The 18,745-nt window shown below is 41.7% G+C and overlaps 1 protein-coding gene across 8 annotated transcripts in view; it reads right to left on the reverse strand.

Moving 5' to 3' along the window:
• The window catches only part of EBF1 (EBF transcription factor 1), a 381,178-nt gene that overhangs the window by 36,891 nt on the left and 325,542 nt on the right, over window positions 1–18,745 (reverse strand). The gene's annotated exons all lie outside the window — the stretch shown is intronic.

An 18,745-nucleotide genomic window follows, 5' to 3' on the forward strand; every position in this document is an offset into this window, starting at 1 on the left:
ATACGAGGTTTTAGGGTTTTGCTTTAGTCAAAAGCGGAGGTCAAAATGCTCAAGCACTTGTCCGAGGGTATCTATAGATTATAAAAGGCAGGAGAGTTGAAAGTATTTGCTTTGTTGCCAAATCTCTCGTGGACCTCAGCTGATATAATAATATCTCAGTGCCTTCTGTGGCAATTAAGCCTGCAAGAGTGTGGTGAGGGGCAAAGAGTGGGGCACTGAAAATGACCTTGATACAACACCCTTGCATCTAAAATGACAGACGGATTCATCAACATCAGTATTATTTCAGGAAAAAGACCAGCCTCTATGGAGCACTAGCTAAGAGCAGCGGGTGGGGGCTCCGAGAATTTTGAAAAAGACTAAAGAGCAAACCTGTAATAATATTTGGAGACAATGGGCCTTGTTATACTTGTGTTGACTACACCCTCCTCAAAGCATCCTTAAAGCAAACACAATACAAAGTGGACTCTGGTCTGTCATCTCAAATTTCCTCCCCAGGATGTAAAGTATCTTCAGCCTTCCTCCCCCGAAAAGGAAAAGATGGCAGCTCCGTCCTCCACCCATTCGCCTCATAGCTTCTAAGTAATGGGTGGTGGGTGGGTTCTTTTCTTCTTTTCCTTTTCAGTGTAACCAAAGTGTTCAACCACATATTTTCTCCCATACTGAATAAAAAAAGACAGTCTTTGTAGTTCTGAGATTAAGCTATACATTGAAAACAAGTAGCCACACGCTTTACTTAAAATGACTTTCCATTAACCTAAATTTTAAAAGTAAGATTCATACTACTGCTAACTTTAAAAAAAACGTATTAAATTCAAATAGGTCCCAAGGCTAATGGAAGCAATTTGTATACCAACCCAAACTGACTGGCCCACTTTTCAAAATACAGGTATGATAATCTCGTGGTTTTAAAAGGACATTTAAATTGAAAGACTGTGAATTTAGTACATAATTATACCAATAGAACCCTTTAACTTGTCAACTTGTAAATCTAAAAGGCTATCAATCATTTCTAGAGAGGAAATAAACCTTAAAATTCCTTGATTGACAGTGCTTACTTTTTATGTAAGAAAAAAAAATAGGGAGTGGGGGAGAAATCTGCACAAAGTGGCCAGAAATCCATTTACAAAAGTACATTGTTTTGCATAGGTGAGTAAAAAGCCAATAATTACACCTCCAAAAGACACATAAATCAGAGTAAGTACTTTTTCCTCACTTGTATATTTTAAGTTAAAGTGAACTTAGGTAACTTATTAAAAAGATTTTCCCCCAAATGCAATGCTTATTGAAGTTGTTAATAAAATAGCATTTTCATTTCAGATAATGTAATCATTTTTGCAAATATGAGATGTAGCCATGACCCCCCCCCCAAAAAAAAAACAGCAAACTTTCAACCTGTCTCTTATGGTTATTAACTAAAATTACACCCAGGTGTACCAAATCTTTCTATCTATGCTAGTATATGCGTTAAGGCACAATATTTATTATTCCTCTCATTTTATGATCACTTTCGAAACCCTTGAGAAGAATTCTTTTTTCAAATTAGACTTGGAGAGAAAGCCATAGGAGTCTGTGTGCCGGGAAGCTGTTACTCGTAAAATACAGGGAATTTAGTCAAGAAGTGCACGAGGGCGATAGGAGCAAGCACCTGGGCTCATTATACATCACGTCCTTCCCCCACACTTCGTACCAATTGCCAACAAGGAAGTTTAGCCACAAAAATGGCTTTAGACAATTAAATGCATCATTTTAATATCTGAAAACATAATTTCGCGCCCTGAAATTTTCAATTCCTGGGTTTATTTTTCAGTCTAAGCCACCAATAAAATTGGAATTGCTGACCCACCCCTTCAGTTGCCTGCATAATGAATTAATCCTACTGTGTCAAAGAACCGTGGTTGCTAATTGAATGACTGTCTGATGTATGGGAAGGGGGGCTGTGTTTCTCTGATCATTTGGCCAACACACAGCAGAATGGCTGACACTTAATACACACAATTAAAAGAACCGATTCCAATATCATATGGAACTAAGAGCCAAAGAGCTGAGGAGAAGCCGTTCTGCTGACACAAAGAATAATTGAATTAGACATATTAAACTCATCATTCAAAGAAAAATAAGCATCTACTCTATGGAAGTATACTATGTTGGAGAAAATATTTCGGATAGTAAAACAAAGGCTTTTATTTCCCATGCCTTTATAGCTTGCTCTATGCTCGTATCTTTAACTATGTTAACCTGCCCTCGATTTAGGCACTGAATATCCCAATGCCACTGTCCCGGGCTGCACACAGAGATAACACTAAAGATAGTCAAGACGAAGCCCGTTGTCCTCCTTTCAAAGGAGTCTGCTGACTTTTCTGACTGTTGACTACCGAAAAAAATTAAACCAATTACTGAGTGGGAGCAAGCTTCTGATAAAGACTCTTTAAAAAAAAAACCCTGAACACAGACGAACCGTCGATGGAGTATGATGCAGGCCTCAAAAGCGACGCCACAGGGAATGAAGTATTTACTGACAAGACACGGGGCGAGGCTACAACGCAGCTCACAGGGACATACGCACAATACGCTCCCTTTCTGAAAAAAACAAACGTACAGAGACCGAAGAAAACGTGTCTCTGTTGAAACTGCCTAACCGTGGTTATTTCTAAAAGAGGGCCTTAAAATGCTTTTTCTTCCTCCTCTTTGTGCTGTGCATTCTCTACATTTTCCACAATGAACATATATTACTTTTATAATCAAAGAAAAAGGTTAGGAGCAAGAGATTATTGCCAAGATGGAATTTGACCTGCTTGTATAAAGTAATGACATAAGAAACTATGCCTTAAAAGGGGGTCTGTATACCCTTTAATAACCTTGCATAGGTTATTACAGACCATAAGAAAAATAAGTAGTATACTTTTGGCCAGTTGTATAAATATGTGACTATTCATAAACTCTCTGAAAATCAACAGAGAAGGTAACAGGGAGGAATCATAAAGAATGGTATATTTATTTCATCAGTGGGGGTAGTTGTACCTTAGGGACATACATCTACCCTGCAAGAATGTAATATAAAGTTAATCCTTCAACAAAGTGACCTCATTGTATTCAAGTACAGGGCTCAGGGGACACCAGTAGAAATGGGGCTAATCAATTTTTTCCCCCTAAAACTTGGGACAATTCCGAGAATCCAGTAGAGAAAGAAGAAAACTTAACCGAGCATAATTAACCACAAATAAAGACGCATACGCACGCTAAGTTGAAAGAAGGAACGACAAACAAAGCTGTGAATTGTAAAAGGGACACGATGGGGAGAGCTGCGTATGTGGCCCCGCTTCCCGACACCAGGCCACACTCTCTGCTTAGGGTTCGAGAGGGTGTCACCCTAAGCCAGTGAGGGCTGGGAACAGAATAAAGGAGGCTCAGAGGTTTAGAAAAACTCATAATCCCAAACAAGAAAAACCTCCATTTTTAAATGACCAGAATAAAATGGGACCGATGTGGGCATTTTAAAAATTTCACAAGATAATAAATTCTCTGTTGATTCAATCACCATTTTCTAGTGCCTGCCATGTGTTCAGACGGCATTCGTGGGAAGTAACTGCTTTGTGTCACAACACTACAAGCCCTTAAAAATAAACTTTCTGAGAGATACGTGTAATCCACCCCCAAAAGATACGTGAACCACCTTGACTGTGGAGTTGGAACGCGGCTCTGACCCTCACGGCAGGCTGCCCTCCGGAGGGAGAATGCATTTTCTTGCCTCCCGAGTGGTCAGACGTGGGTCACACTACACTTAAAGGGGGCACACATATTAGCTGAATAAGCTGAGGAGGACCTTACGGAGCTGGGCGTGTATACTACAGCATGTCTGAAACTTTCCTAGACATGCATAAAAAGGAGAGCAAGCTTCAGGGCCGGCAGATGAGCTGAGATTTCAGAAGAGTCTTCTTGCTCACAGCTATGATAAGGGACTGGGGCTGGATATGAGTTGGAAGCACAGTATACATGCATGGAGCTGGCGTTTCAGCTTGTTCAAAGTCACTGTTTTCAAAAAGTCCAAGTTAACTAAACGGTTTAAAAAAAAAATGAGCTAGTTCATCTAGCCCTGTGTTGGGACTGCTTATAAACTCACAGCTATCAACAACTAAACCTAAAACAAAAATAAAAACAAAAACAAACACAAACTAAGCAAACAACTGGCACAGGAAGAGAATCACAGAAGTGGAGATCACATGCAGGGTTATCTGCAGGGAGAATGGGGGAAAAGGTACAGGGAATAAGAAGCATAAATGGTAGGTACAAAACAGACAAGGGGAGGTGAAGAATAGTATGAGAAATGGAGAAGCCAAAGAACTTATATGTACGACCCATGGACATGAACTATAGGGGGGGGAATGCTGGTGGGAGGGGAGGGGAGAACAGAGGGGAATAAAGGGGAGAAAAAAATGGGACAACTGTAATAGCAGAATCAATACAATATACTTTAAAGAAACAGCTCAGGGTTCCTGCCCAGGCTCACAATCTCAGACTCCCCTAGAAGAGACCAGTAACTTTCCGTACAGAACCAGTCCCTGCAGAGCCCTCCTCTGCTGAGCTCCAACTGAGGTTCCGGTCCAGACAGAGCATCTCTGGTTATACAGAACTGTTTTTTCTCCAGTGTCCAAATTTTCAGGCAGCTTGACATGCGAAATGCAAATAAAAGTCAGCATAATATGACTAGATTTTATGCACTACCACTAATGACAAGATTACCAAATCCATTCCAAATGTGACAATGAATAAACCCTATAACTAAATATATATGTGGATTGTGGCCTTTTTTATGCATTTAGCACCCCCCCCCTTTTTTAAATCCACTTCACAAACACATCAAATAAAGAAAATTCTCTTTAAGGGGATTTATTTGCAAATTAAAATCCCATTCTGAGTTATGAAAATTGATTTTTCTCTTTTCAGAGTTTGTTGGGTTTTTGTTTTTTTTTTAAATCACGGCTCTGTCCATAACTTCTTGAGGACTTATTCCTGGCAACGATGGAACGAGAGGCTGGAGAGCTATGTTCCCAGCATCGTGGGGAAGGCGCTTGGGGTGCCGTTCCAGCGTCAGAGAGCAGAGCTCCCCTGCTTTTATAGCTCAGCGGCTCACTGCAGTGTTTTAACATATTTCTGGGGGTTTAATTTCCTTTTTTTAATGGTTGTGTGACATGATGTCATTTTGACTGGAAATAAAAAGAAATGCAGATATTATTAGGAAGGTCATATTTATATTCTATTGCCATTTAATGTCCAAACAAATATCTAGACTCCATGCCAAATAATAAATAAAACCTCATAGCAGAGGCAATGATAAAACCAGCACCTGGGTCTCCAACCTTCCCTGGTGACTACTCTCGATTTGAACTAAAGGGCTAACAACAGAGCATTTCCCTCCAAGGCAGATCCATTCTGGGCATGAGAGTTATTACATATGTGTTAGGCTGAGCCTGTTTGTTTCATAATGGCCCCGTTTTTCTCTCAGCCACTAAATTAACAACCAGAGGTACACAATAAAATGGCAAGTTATCTTTGCGAACCTATCTTTAAGATTGACTAAAATATATAAAGGGGGAAAATCAACCAGAACCTTAAACAAGGGCCAGAAATCTGGTTCAGGAAGAAATCTGCTGTCTTTCCAGCCATTTGGAGATTTCCTTCCTTGCCCAGAGGTTTAACGCATACACAGCGTTCAGGGCCGTCTCTTCGGCGGACGGGATCCACTTCGAGAAACCTACACCCACACCCTCGCACGCGGAGCCCCTGTTTTCGGTGTGAACTGCTTTTCCAGCCTGGCACCCTGCCTCAGGAGCCAGCGAGATCCAGGAGAGCTTTGGGAAGAGGCTCGCCGAACTGCAGAAAGCTGCAACTGAACCAGAAGGGTGTCAGGATGAAGCCAGCACGGGCAGAATTTACCAACATGGAAGCCAAAGGAAAGTTTCCAAACTGGCTTCGAACATGCTCTGACTTCTTATTCGTAGTCTTCAAACCTCTTGATGTGTGGCAACAGCTATGAGACTCAAAAATCAAGCGAAGGAAGTAATATCTCTCTCTACCGAAGGTACAATCAGCTGGCTTGTGGGGCGATGTCCTCTACAAAGTGTGGAGCCAGAGCAGGCCAGGTAAAGACCGAAGAGAGAAGGGCAGCTGGAAAGTAGAGGGGAGCCCAAGAGGACACTTGGACAAGGAGATGCTAGACCCTGAGGACTGTCACTTGGAAGGCAAAGAGCTTGCGTGTGTTTGGAAATTAATAACTCTTCCAGAAGCAAAAGCAATCAAGAGCAGGAAGGAAGAATTAAGAGGGACTTTCTTTTGTTTTTTCAAAATGGAAATAGCTTTGCTGTTTTTCTAAATTTAAAAGAAATGCATTCTCATTGTATAAAATATACAGAAGAAACCATGACAAAGGGGAAAGAGCTGCATAATCGTCCCACTCAAATACAATCTCTATTTATATGAGTATGTATGCTTTCAGACACTTCAACAATACTGTTTTATATAAATATAGATCACACACATCCTTACATCCACCTCGTTCTTTTAATGGTTGTAGCATGTTGTATGGTAAGGATGGCCATAATTTATGTAACACATTCCCTGTGGAAGGGGGTGTTATGTTTTCCCCCCAAATTTTCACTGACTTAAGAGTGCTATAATGAACAACACGGGAGAAATTCTTGGATATAAGAATATGCACGTTTCAAGTTTTTTTGAATTTCAATGTGTACTTCCTAACTATCCTTTATAAAATTTATACCAATTTATGATTCAGCAGGTTACTTTTAAAGACATCTGCAAAATAAAATTAAGATTTTTGCATCCTAAATACAATTGTCTAGGTTATAAGGACCTCGGAAGGTGTTTAACAGACGTTCAGGATGCCAACGACTACTTCCGGAGCTGTCATTGCGAATGCACTCTGAGGTCTTATAAGATCCCTTTCCCAGTGATATCAAAGTGCTCTACAGACACTATTTCACTGACTCCTTCAATATTCTCTTGACATAAATGTCAAAAATTATTACCCCCGTTGCAAGGTGAGAAACTGAGGCACAAAAAGATCTGGCTGCATAAATCGGAACAACTGCTTTACTTACTATTCCAAGATGACTATTTTTTTAAAATATTGATGAATCTCTATTTGTAGCATATTGACAAGACCTGCTACCAAAATGATTGAACTGCTTCTTTTTTACTAAATATCTGTGAAACAGAAATGAGCACTAGGAGGAATTCTTGCTCCCAGACCCCTGACTTCACACAGGTGAGCACGTTGCTAGGCTTGATTTCTTTTCTTAAAGCTCAGCACGTCAACTAACAGGAACCTTCGGGGAGGCCGCTTTGGTATTTCAAACTCGTCCCACAAATGATCGAGAAACGGTGTTTTCTGTCTCACCAAGTTCTTCTAGGTCTAAGTTGTACTCTCAAGGGTTGATTTGTCTTTTGGGAAAAATAGACACAAAATGTTATTGATGTACATTAAACCAACTTATTTCACACCACACCCAATTGGTATTTTTCTAAAGGAACCTTGGTGAGAAGTCATTGGCAGACATAGAGCATCTCTTTGTGAACAGATGACCTTCTTGCCCTGGAGGCTTACACGCCATCTAAAACGGGACCCAGGGGAACATACCCTAACTAGGGACAAGGGTCCTGCTCTCTAACTGTAATTGAGGTGATGAGAAAGTGGCGGAGCTGCCTGTTATTGAGTATGATGTGCTCCGAACAGCTTGGCCTTCCAGGAGTTGAATTTAGATTTCTAAATTTGAGGCAAGTTTACAAGTAAAATGAAATCCCTCATGTAAACTAAAGCTTGAAGGTTTTCATGAAATTTTTTTGGCTTTCAATCTTTTTCATTTTGGATTTTTAGAAAATTGGGACCATATCTGAATAAGAAGAAGATGATTTTCACTGCATAAAGGATGATGATGTCTGAATATCGAAGACCAATACACTCTGTCTTTCTTTCTTAACATTTAAGAATAAATCCCTAATTTCCTTCCCTACTGGCACGTCTTCTGATATAACAAGATTAATATTCCTTCTATAATTGTTCTTCAGATTTCTACCCAAAGAGTTTTGACAATAACTGTTATCAGGGGGGTACAATCACCCAGCCTGTCTGATAAACATGTTTGCTTGTATGCCCCCCCCCAGCGAGTGCTTGACACCGTACTTTTATCATCCTGTGTGTGTTGAGAATGAGCTTAGAACAGCAATTGCCGGGAATAGGCAGGCGATAAACCGCATTGATTTAACACATCTTGTTTTCAATCATGCTTGGATTTTCTGAGCACGCATTTTTCCTGTACTCTGGCTTGTAGCTTTTATCTGACGAGCTGATCCCTTTTCACTGGAAAATGAAAAGGTCGCACAATAAGACACGGTTTACTGGAACTTGAACACGCACCAGGGAAAGTATTTTAGATAAATACTGTCAGACAGAGTGGAGCTGAATTTCAACAACACAATTGCTAAACAACAATACTTATTACTCTCCTAGAGCAAGCTACCAGCAACTTACGGCTCTCAGCGGGGAGTGGCACCGAGTCGGACTCCAAAGCTAAGCAGCCCTTCTCTGAGCCACGCGCTAACCAAGCACAGAGTTCTGGGCTGAGGTCCTACTGGTGATGGTTAATATGACAGTTTTATGAGACAACTCAAACACTTCTCCCACCGTTCACAGAGTCGTTTTGTCTAAGCCAGCGGACAGGTTTCAGATGGGCTGGATAATGAAGTTACAGCAGAGCTCTGCACACCAGCAGGTTGAGAGGGGGGAAAATCCCAAGAGAAGTGACTCCAAATAATCCATTAATTCCATTAATAAGACAGGAAAGTACTTGTAACTTGCAGATATTGGAGGATTAAGTGATTAATTGGTGATATTTTAATGGAGTCAAGAGAACTTAGAACAAGTGGGCCACGTAGAGAGCTACAGTGGCCTTGCAGACAAGCTTAGGCATTTTTATCAGCCTAAACTCCAACCTAAACAGCATTTTGATATAAAATAAATGAAGTCAGCCTTCTTCAGTATGGACCCGGCCTAAGTGATTGTTATTGTGTATCGTTAGCTGTAGACTCTACCTGCAGGTCCTTTAGAGTCTAAAACCCTTTCCTCTTAGCTTTAACACACATTTTCATTATAATTTCATGCACTGTCTACCCCAGAGCCTCTCCAGCGTTCTGTTCACAGCACCCTGAGTATCCCAGCAATCTATCCACAGTGCCTCTAACCCGAGAGAAATATACCAAGAGGTTCTGTTTGCTAATTACTAATGTTCAAACAGCTTCATGCGTATGTTCTAACAATTCAGTAGCCATTTGAAAAAATACAAATAAATTGGAAGAAAAAAATATATATACACATAAGTACAATATTTTTATTTCTTTCTAAAATCACAACATTTACTCATTAATGAGGTGTGTGCTCCTGTTGGACACTGCCAACTCCTCAAACCTTAGAATAAGGCTGGACATCGCCACCCTCTTTTCTGTTATTCCACGCTGGCTTTCACATGACACTTCCTTTGGATGGCAGCAACTGCTGAAACTTCAGCTTTGCACAGCTATGACACCACCAAAAGGAATGCAGTACGACCTAATGCTGAGCTGTGAACTTGAACTAGTAGTTTGTGTGGTATCTGGCACACTGAAAGTGTCGCTTCTTTCCCTCAAATTTAAAACATCTCACGGCACCCGTGTCAGTCCGCAGGGACACCTTGGTGTACTCGTAGAAGTTTAAGGAACGTGAATCCGCCAAGAAGCATAGAATTAAGTGAAAGATGTGACAAGGATCCATTATATTCATTCATTGTGTGTTTTCTCCAATTAGTAATTATTACAACAGCAGCATCAGCTAACACCTCCTAATGACTTACTGCATGCCACGTATTTCACATGCATCCGCCCATCTAACCTCTACCACAACCCTAAAAAGAAATGCTGTTGACATTCCCACTATTCAGAAGAGGAAACTGAGGCTTGGAAGAGTTAAATATCTTGCCTAAATCCACAGAGCTACCGCATGAAAGACCTGAGATTCAAAACCAGGCAGTGTTCCTTCCAAGCCCTGCTCTTAACCTCTTTGTTAGAACAGCCAAGTTGGGACAACTAAGAAGCTTCCAGAATAGGTCTCTAAGAGTTTGGCTCATAGGACTTTTCTAATGCTTTTCTTGCTCTCCATATACCCTTATATCTATCTGCAATCTAGTCTAGTCCCTTTTTTTTTTGTCTTAACTTACATCCCACAGAAACCTTTGTCTCCTACGCCAGACTGTTCGACTTCCCTTTCCCTAATAGTACACTCTTCTCCCCTTTGTTCTAACCCTTCTAGAGTAAGACACAGCCAGATTTGCATCAGGCTACATCACTGACCAGCTATGTGCCTTTTGGAAAAGTCACATTCTTTAAGTCCTCCTTATCTATAAGGCGAGGTTGTGCGGGGTGCTATTTGTACAGTGCTTAGCACATAATAAATACTCAACGGGCAGTTGTTATTACTAAGAATACCTGCCATGTGCTAGACATAGGGGCAAATGTGGGGAATCCAGGGTTAATTATACATACTACATATTCCCTATTTTCAAGGAACTCCAGAATCTAGGGGAGCAGAAAGACAAACAGAATCCGAAAACAATGTGGTTAATTCAATATGAGGATGTAGAATTCTAAGAGAACATCGATATATTTCACTTGTCTTTGGGGCTCAGACTTCCCTCCCCCAGTTACACTAAGCTGAAATTACAGTTCAAACAATTCCACCACTTCTGGGTCTCGCATGTTACCCTGAAATAGAGCTCTGTTTGTAGCAGGATCCAATTGTTTTCAAACAATATAAATTTTGTGATCAAATGGGAAGAAAAATAGGTAGAAAACAACTAATTAAGATGGGATTCTTTCCCAGACTTGGGATGTTTTACATTGTTCAATTAACTTGATAAAACTGGGTGCTTGCTGTATACAAGGCTGTGAGCTGAAGAATATGAACAGAAAAAAAAGTAACAACACAGGGTCTGGTTTCCTGTGCATCCCCAGCTGGAGATTATTCAGTTTAATAAACTCTTCTCAGCACTGTGATGTTAGGGACCCTTGAGGAGTGTGTAATCCGGTGGGAGACAGGCCTGTGAGCTAAACAAAAAGATACTAAACAGCTTCACTAATGTCCTGGTAGCGTACTGCGCTGGAGAAGGAAAAGGTAATTCCTTATAGTGGAGCCACGGAAACATTCACCAAAGAGGTCACATTTCAGCTGGATATGTGAGGATAGATAGGATTGTTCTACTGGAAAGAGTGGGAAAAGCATTTCAGGCCAAAGGAACAGCATGAGCAAAGGCACAGATACAAAAGGACATGATATGTTCAAATAAGGTTGGATATTCCAGCTTGGGGAGAGCATAGCTTTTATACTGACTGTTGGGTGTTGAAGAGTAACCGTGGGTGACAGTATTGGCCTGAAGTCCCTTGCTCAGAGCCCTGACTGGCAGGCAACAGGGAGCTAGTTAAGGTTTTCTGTATCATAGGAATGGTACCATCAGATCTGTAGTTCAAGGACATAACCATTAGAGTCCGATAAAAGGCAGATCGATTTTAAAGTCAGTGCTATTGCAATAATCCAAGTAGAAAATAAAAGACCAGCTAATGATGAGGTGGTCATAGAGGAAGAGGGACATTTTAGAAATGCTTTAGAACAGAATTTACATGACTCCGGTACCTGTTAGATGTGAGCGGTTAGAAAGAATAGAAGTGACTCTGACACTTCTAATTTACCTGAGTGCACGGATAGAGTGGCCACTTAGCAGGAACAAGAATGCGAGAAGATAACTATACATGGAAGGAAAAAGTCCTGAGTTCAATGTCAGACATGCTGAATTTTAAATGCCAATATTACATCCACAGGAAAGTGTTTTAGAGTTGGAAATAAAGAACTGAATCGGAGCAAAAAGACCAGGGATGGAATTAATGTTATAGGCAATGCCAGGATATAGGGCAGAGCTGAAACCACTGGCGTGAGAAGCGAACCAAGGCAGACAGCTCTGTGGGGAACACTGACAGTTAAGGAATAGAAAAAGACTCGGAGACTAAAAGGACAAAGGCAGGTCAAAAAAGGAGAAAAGATACCAGGAGAGAATAATGTGTCACGGAAATCAAACGGGGAGCTTCAACTGAAAGGGCTGTCCAACGCCCCCTAGCGCAGCTGGGTAATCAATCAGGAGAGGTCTGAGGACAAGCTTTCCAAGTTGACCATTCCAAGGTCATTGACGCAGGTGTAAGCAACTTTGGAAGACTCAGGAATGCTTGAACCCAGAGGATATGGTTTCCTTTCGTCTCAGTAACCCCCAAAGATGTAAACACACCAAATGTGTAAGGGTTGTTGGCAAACCTGTTTGCCCGACTGAAGCTTCACTAATGACAAGAGGTGCATGAGAGAGTAGAGGCCGCTCGGTTCCAGGTCAGGGTGAACAGAGTCCCCGGGAAAAGTGTGGGACTCTTTCGGTGATGTCCAGTTCACCTTTAGATTTGTTCCATTCCTGTTGGAGTAGGAAGGGTGAGGTTGAGAGGCTTTTCCACGGCTCTTGGTTACTTCTGTTCCCAGTCTGGATGCCTCTCTTTTAAGGAGTGTGTGGAACCAAGCAGATCACTTGAGTCACCCTAATGAGGGCCTACTGCTCCCACTCTAGATTTAGGCCTGTGAATCATGGAAGACTGGATCTCTTTGCCACAAAATATTGACAAAATACATTTGTATATATAACCAGAATCTAATCTTCTCCTCTGGATGCTGGTGGTCTTAATATTGGCCCCTGATGACTTACAATCAATAGCTGTTTAGTTAAGCAATTCACTTGTTTGGGAGTAGCAGTTATTGTGTGGGCAATGGGCATGTGGCCACTTCCGCAATAACCCCACGTCTCCCGACGGAGTGAGCATTACAATCACACATTTGTTGCTATTAGCTCATGAGATTCTGGAAACCAATTTTGAAAAGCAAGTAATAAAGCACCACATAAAAAATAATGGTGTAATTACTTCTTGGTCAGGTTAAACCTACTGTGACGATAAAAACCAAAGGGATCAGCAAGCATCCTAAGTGAGTTTGCTGTAAATTTGAGGCTGGTGCTGACCTTCAGCGGCGAAAAGGCTTGAACCTGCCCACCTAAGCCAGGTGCACAGAGGGCTCTTTGTGTCGCGTAGCTTTACCAGGTCTGTTTAAAAGCACTGTAATGAATTTATTCTAGTAATGCCTATGTCAACCCGAAAGAGTTAAAGAGAATGGACCTGTCACTAAATTATCAACCTATCAACCCAAAGGCTTTCAGATCCCCATTTGAATTTAGCACCCCCCCACCCAAAAAAGGAGGGGGTTAGAAACTTCATCAGAAAGCAATCACCACACTGGTGTTATATGTTCTCTAAATATAAAGGACAAAAAAGAAAGTAGGGTGGGACGGGATCTATTTGGAACACGAATCACACTGTTGAGGAGGTAAAGGGAACTGCTGGCTATTGCTGTTGATCTCTAAGCAAACACTCTAATGGTAACTCATTAATGTAACCAGAAGAAAAACACCAGCCTCCACTTTCATTTCTCATCCCTAGTGCCTGAGAGGCTACCCCCGGCTATTTGGGCACATGGGTGCAGGGGATAGGAAAGAGGCTTAGCCAAACTTATGCCGGGAAATCTTAAGAATGGCATGGCACATTCCATGTTTCAGGATGTCTAATTTTCCCTTAATGCTACTTTTGGTCATTTTCAGCTCTTGGAAAGAGGTGTAGTTAATGCCTCTGTTTCACCCTTCTAAGACTTGCAAATGGTTCTCCTAAGGTACGTGCATCCTGAACGGACTTTATGCCAGGATGCTGACAGATCAACAGAGGACTGATTTTTACTACTAGAAGTGACTTGTATGGTTAAATTCTCAACGACAGCAACTCATACAGAGATATAAGCACTCTTATACATTGATGGTTGATCAGAAAGGGGTAGAGTTTGTTGGAGGACTAATTGGCCATCTATCGGTGGAGAGGATGAAAGGCTAAGTTCAGAGGCTAAATCATCAAGTTTGGAGGCATCCCCAAAAGCAGGTTCCCGTGGCCACACAAACCACTCCTAAGAATTCTCTAGGTGGGCACAAGCCCACCCCTGCCACACCAGCCTCATCAAACTTCACAAATGCCGTCTTGTAGTTCAAGTTCCTGCTCTTCTTCTTTCAAACTGGAACCTGAGACAAATTCTCTAAACTAAATCTTCCAATTCCCTCTAAGTTAATGAGTGCAATGGAGCAGCTCAAAATGAATAGTAAACGGGAACAAGGAAAAAGAAGTGACCTTCCTCCTATATTCTGTCTCTCCCATCTGCCCGCCCCTATTGGAACTGGTGAATTTTAGAGGAAATGAAAAATACATATTTAACTCCATCTGTGGAATTGACTTTGCCTGAGGCCACTGTGTCAGATATTGTTTCTGAGATTTTCAGAGAGCTGGGACGTATCTGTGGGGGCAGAGAGACCAGGCTTGATGAACTGCTGACCTAGTCCCAGATGGAAAAATTCTACGATTATATTGGGACAATAGGTACTGTGACCCTTTAAGAGCAAAATCAAACATACTGGATTGCATTTTTCAAAAGCTCCCAAAACAACTTCGAGGTAATAATACCTTCATCTAAGTCTCTGTTTTAATGCTGGAATTAAGAACCTGATCTTGATGTGGTCAGAGAGAGGGGCAAAACACCTACGCAATGAACTTCAGAACTTTATTGCTGCCAAGATCCTTCCTTTTACAAAACACACATATACACACACAAGACCACACTTTGGAGACCCTAAGTGATCAGCGCAAGATCAGACAGGTAGTTCACAGCTGACTCAGAACAAAAACTCAAGTGTTGGACCCAATCTACCCAAGGTCCCCTGCAGCAGGTCTCCATGGCAGCCTGATTTAAAATAAAAAGGATCACGTAAAACAGAGAAGCGGTACTCAGCATTTTACTTTAGTGAACTTATTTTTTTTCTTCAACACCCCAAGAGGTAGGTATTCCTATTTCACAGATGAGGAAACTGGTTAGTGTGGGGACAAGGGACAGGCAGGCAATGAAAAGCAGTGTGATTACATCACACCTATGGAAAAGGACATCAGACTTTCCCTGCAGACGACGACATCTTCATTACAAGATCCAACTGCCAGTCATTTCAAAGCCCAAAGGCCCTGAATTTTATAAACATATGCACTAATGCAGGGAAGGCCAGCAAAGGCTCCCAGCATCCTGAAAGTGTCCTGGAGCATGTCTACACAGTGTCCACAGTTTTGTTGTTATTTTGGGGGGGGTTTGTTTGTTTGCTTTTTGCCAATCTCTCTTAAATTCTGTTTTGCAAAAACACCTGGGATGAAAAACAATGTGCTCTGATTTTACCTATTCTTGTCATGGAAGCATAATAAGAATTCTAACTGATCCCTGGTTAGAATGTTCCAGAGACTGTGCTCAGCACTATGTTACATGCCATTAATTCTTAGCTGCCACTGTGACATCTGTGCTGTTATTATCACCACTTTTACAGATAAGGGAAGACCCTGAGGATGACAGAGAGGGGATGGGCCCTACCCAAATTTTACAGCAGCGAGAGCAGAACTAGGAGTCAAACTTAGGCAGTCCGCCTCCGGCGCCCACCCACCTAACTCACGCACCTTTCGCACCAGATGGCCCCGTGGAAGCAGTTAGCTAATACATCGGAGGAATGGTGTTATCTTTCCCTTCAGGGCAACACAGAAGAAACAAACGGTGAAAGATGCCTCAAGCAAAACTATCCTGCTCCGACTTGAAAATATAAGTGTATACCCACGTATGCTTTATATGAAGACTTGACTCCAGTAGTTTAAAAAGGGAAACTTCCCAAAATGGATCACCTTTAAGCCCCAAAACCATTTTCTGTGAGGTGTATACTGGTGACGTCACCCATAGAGAAGATGAGGAATGACACACACTCCTCCATTATCACCTTCCGGCTTGTTTCACCTCACCCGGCAACTTTTCCTTAATCGAGCAACTTGAAAATTGTACGGAATCTTGAGGCGGGTCCAGGTAACACAGTGGAACTCTGACATGCTCTCTTCATTAACTGCTCACAGCCCAGAAATGAGAATCAAGCCTCTTCTCCTGGGGAGCCTTTTAACTGAAAAACTCATCTTAATTGAATGCACACATCAATTAACTGTCTTCGGGCTCACAAGCCATTAATGCCCCATTTTCAGAGTGTCTTCTCTTCTCTCTGGCTTGTCAAAAGGCTGGCACTCTCCAGGCTGTGCTTAGAGGAATGTGAGATTCAGCAGGAATGTGGAGGGGACAGGAGAGGGAAGAAGGGAGGGCATTAAGCACTCATCTTCCCAAGCAAACGAGCATTCTGGGACTGAACAGTGAGAACAGCAAATAATGCTGCCCTTGCAAAATTGACATCCTCCCATCACTGCTCTGAGTCAATTGCAAGGGATTCTACAAATAATGCCATTCCGCCCTCTGAACACCAGTTAAGCAGGCTTCAAATGTGCCTACTGAGAGAAGACAAGGCTTGCAAATAGAGTCTTGTGGATGTAAAGGGATGGTAGAATGCTAAAAGGGGGGTGGGGGGAGAAAAAAAACTAATTGCACATTTCTCTCCTGACATATTTGGCCTGTTTCAAAGTTCCACTTTTCTTTCTCTCTCCAGAACAGAAAGATCTCAGCAGGGGTTTGAGGTGTACCCTCAAAAGAGCCATGTCGGGTTGCCTCCCAGAGTGTGGCAGGTCCCGGTGGAAGAGCCCCTCGATGGACTGTCTCCTCCGCCCGGGGCAGCAGGCCTCGCAAGCGAGAGGGATGCACCTGTGCCTCTCACTGGGCCTGCGGGCTCCGGAGGCAGAAGCTGTGAGATTATGTCTCTGATGAGGACGACTTTCCTAATTAGACTTGGTCAAAGTGATGAGCACATTTCAGTTCTTACTGCATGGGGAACTCCTTGGGCTCTACTGATATTTTTTTTTTAATTGTCATGAAAATATTCAAATCCATCAGGAAGAGCCATTTCCCAAAATATGCACTGCCATCTTTTTAAACAGCCTGATTTTGCTTTTGAAATAAACTCAGAATCTAAGCATGCTTCCCTTGGCCAAGATTCTAAAATCGACTACAACTTATGATTCCATAAACACAGAAAAGAGATTCCTGACTCACTATAGCCCTGACCTTGGACTTTCGCGTTGAAGGTACCAAATGAGGTCATTCGAATCCCAGACCAACCCCACTCTGCAATGCGCTGGTAGGCAACAGCATGCAAGGAGAGTTCCAGTACACCTGCTAGTAATGCCGTTACTTGGGGCATAAGCCAGTAAGCTCCCGTAGAGCTCAGGATTTGGAGAAAACAAAGTAACAGTGTTACATGAGGGAGATAAACACACACTGAATAACAGCAGTTATGAGTTTCCTTTACGTGGCAGGAGTATTTTCTTGGCCGTGGGATTCAGAATGTCAACAAGGGAGGCCAGGCATGCCAATTTTAAGTTTCATCAGCCTGCCAGAGTATTCAGAGGTCTGGGCAAGGTACACTAACTTTCCCACGTTTGTGAAGAAGGAGAGGGGCCACTGACTTGTCCCCATCTGCGTCTTGAATTATCTTTTTTCATGACGACACGCCCACAGAAACTGCATAGGGAGCCTCTTTCACAGTCAGCAACGTGGGGCACAGGGTTCTAGTTCCCTTCGGACCATAAGACTGTGGTTAGTGCTGCACCAGAAAATCCAACATCAATCCTCTATCAAAAACGGTTTCATAAAAGCCAGGGAGAGGCAGAGGCACCCCCAGTTGTAGATAGTAGGCACTGAGAGAGAAACTAGACCCAATTTTGTTGACAACCGAAGTCAGATCTTTTGGGGGAGGGTATTAAAGACCTGTGTTTTAACATTTAAACAACAGGACATTTCCTGAAATACCAGATCAATTCTTAAAGGAGAGCTGGTCCCATCGGAGTTTACTTGTGGTCCTCTATCCAACAGCCATTAGACAGGATCCCTGTCTTTGGGAGAGTAGATTCAAATAAATTCTAGGAGAGGAAATAGATTCCATTCCCTCTGTTTACTTTATTACTATTGATTTCTGAATTCCCTCCAATCTCTTTCCCAACTGAGCAGATAATATACATTTAGTACCAAAGGTAATTATCCAAAATGAATCCAGTTTGCAGCTGGGTGATAAAAAAGAGAAAGGACACTGATAGATTAAACACTTACACATTTAAAAGTATGGCTGATTGTATTAATATATACTAGAGCTTTAATATGCTCACTTTATGACTAGATATAATTTCCGAGGCTAATCGTGGGCTCATTTGTACACTTGGACACATTTTATTTCCACTATTCTATGTTTTATAGCATTATTTTATAGTGCAAATTCTAAAATAATAAAAACAAAATCGTTTCAAAAATGTTTTTTAAAAAGTCTATCTTCTACAAAAAGGAACTACTGAGAAAATTTTTTTAAAGCTATGCAAGAAGGGTTAGACCACGTAATTGCCAGGAATGACAATGGGTTTTAAAGGATCAAAGCTAGAAAAAAATAACAAGTCATGTATTATTTTAAAAGTATATAAAACAACTTAAATATCCAGCAATGGATAAGTAAATTTAGTAAACCCACACTGTGGGAGATTATGCAGCCTTAACATCATGTTTATGAAGACGGTTTAATGCGTGGGAAAATGC

This window comes from Desmodus rotundus, chromosome 6 (assembly GCF_022682495.2).
Source record: "Desmodus rotundus isolate HL8 chromosome 6, HLdesRot8A.1, whole genome shotgun sequence".
Lineage (NCBI taxonomy): Eukaryota > Metazoa > Chordata > Mammalia > Chiroptera > Phyllostomidae > Desmodus > Desmodus rotundus.